Source organism: Cebus imitator, unplaced genomic scaffold (genome assembly GCF_001604975.1).
Source record: "Cebus imitator isolate Cc_AM_T3 unplaced genomic scaffold, Cebus_imitator-1.0 Scaffold329, whole genome shotgun sequence".
In the NCBI taxonomy this organism is placed as follows: Eukaryota; Metazoa; Chordata; class Mammalia; order Primates; family Cebidae; genus Cebus; species Cebus imitator.
In genome coordinates this window covers 3,307,164-3,309,697 of record NW_016107644.1, presented here as the reverse complement: position 1 = coordinate 3,309,697, position 2,534 = coordinate 3,307,164, and positions in this window count along the sequence as shown.

Below are 2,534 nucleotides of genomic sequence, written 5' to 3'. Positions count from 1 at the left end.
TCACCTTCCCGTCACTGTGGACCACCACGCCCAGGCTTCGTTCATAACCACTGTGCCAACCAGGCACAGTCATAGCTACTCCCCAGGCTTCAGCCAAAACGTGGAGTCCAGATTCTCTTTGAAGAGCACACATGTTGATAAATTTGCACTAACCTACAATTCATTCTTGGCTTTATATCCTCATAGTCCATTCCTGCATGTATTTCCCCCAACCCTGCATTTTTTTTTTTCTTGAGACGGAGTTTAGCTCTGTTGCCCCAGGCTGAAGTGCAGTGGCACAATCTCACCACAGGCTCAGGGGTCAGAGGAGGCCTGGAGCAGGCAGCGCAAGGACATAGAGACGCAGAGATGCAGAGATACACCTCTGTGCCACTGCAGTTAAAGGTGGGCTGAGGGCATCGGTCAAGACACCAACTCCTGCACCCCTCAGGTCTACTCGGCTGCCACACTGAGCCTACTCTGTCACAATTCTTCAAGGTAAAGGCTAGTTACAACTCCTATAAATGCCTTCATACAAGAGGCTTAGCAGAACACATACAGCTTCTCCCAAGTAACACATCTTCAGCACCCACCTCCTCCTTGGCCTCACCCTTACCAGCATTCCAGCATTCCAGCTTGCCTGAATGGCCTTCCCAGACTTCCACCCTGAGGGGTCTGAGCCCTTTGAGGCTATGGTGGCTGAAAAGACCTTTTCATTGTCATTAGTTGGCATGGAAGCACCAAGAGACCCAGATGAATCCTCTAAGTACCAGACCAATCCCTGCTTGCCCGCTACATTCTCACTATTTATCAGGATCAAGTATCCCCTCCTTTGGGGCCTGCTGGTCCACCAGCATGAGGAGCTGACAGTAACCTGGTGGTTGTGCAGATTCATGCTCAGTGGAGGTATCCTTCCTGCAACCAGTAGGAGTGCCCTCATGGAAGCATTCCCTACCTGGGAAAAAGGCTCTAATCGAGCAGATCCTAAGGCTGTGGAGACCAAATGTACAAATTTTACGTGTGAGAATCATCACTGGGAATGATGGTGAGAAGTAGCTAACCCCAACCCTTGGGTTCTTGGACCGGTGTCTTTGTTCTTGGATCCACATTATGTTTCTCCTGGGGGCAGAGCACCATATATTAGGCTTTGATTCAGTGTATATATCCCAGCTCCTCAGGATACTGTCCAGGACCTCAGCTAAGCCCTTAAGAAATCATTCCATCTTTCCAATCTCCTAGCTGCTTTTACGTAACGCAGGATATTTGGATATTGGAGAAGCAGCGGATCCCATGGCAATCCATACACTACCATGCCTCTTTCACTATAAAATGGCTTTCCTGGCCTGAGGCAATGTTATCCATGATCCCACGTTGGTACATGGAGCATGCTTGAAGCTCCTGGATAGTGATGCTGGCCTGGGACACAGTGAATACAGAAGACAAACTCATATCCAGAGGGGCATCAACTCCAGCAAGGATGAATGGCTGTAACCAGTTTGCCACTAAGTAACAAGTTGGTGTGCTCTAGGGATGGAATCTCAGCAGGGGCTCAGCATTGACCTCAGCTGCTAACAGGTCACACTTTCAGCCGGAGTAGTCACGAGACAAGCCTTGGTAAGAGGCCCGTGCTGGTGACAATGACCTGTGCTCCTTCTGCATGATGTGTCCACTGGGCAGGCACAGGGGAAGCCAAGGGCACAGCTGCCCGACATCCATCCCCATCCGTCCTGCTGTTAGCCAAGGGCACAGCTGCCCGACGTCCATCCCCATCCGTCCTGCTGTTAGCCAAGGGCACAGCTGCCCGACGTCCATCCCCATCCGTCCTGCTGTTAGCCAAGGGCACAGCTGCCCAACATCCATCCCCATCTGTCCTGCTGTTCAGTGGCTCCTCCGCAGTGAGTATTAACATGAGGCATAAAGATGCACATCTTCTGGGCCATTCCTGTAGGTCCATCTTCCCCAGACCTCTTTGTCTCCATCTTCCCCTCTTGCTCGTTTCAGGTCCCTGAACAGCCAGCAGGACGTCACAACTCAGAAGTTCATATGCATCCCTCCCTTAGGCTACTACTCTCTCCACTCCCTCCATACAAAGTGGATATTCATATGTACTACTGGAAGCTCAGCCCCATGAAGGATTTCCTATTATCGTCCTTTAGGGTCACCCTAACGGGACTGTAGTGTAGCTGTGGTCCATTTCCAGTTCATATCAAAACATCAAACGGACCTATATATGAACCAGACTAGAGTTGTTTGTTTGTCGTCTACTAACAGACAAATATCAGTGCAAAGCAGATGTGGGGCCACTGCCACCTCTTCCTGTAAATGACAGTTACCTGCCAGACACACTTGGGTCCAAGGCCAAGGCTACCTTTTTCATTGTACAGTGAATTGCTACTGAGCCTCTGACCTGCTGACTTGGTGGGTCTGACAATACCTGGCTTGGGCAGATTCTGTCGCGGGGTCATCGATGTCCCCAGTCAGGTGCCCGGTCTCTACTTGGGTCTGGTAGTGTGCCTGATACTGTTTTCACCTGGTGAGCTCTCTGCTGCAGAAGG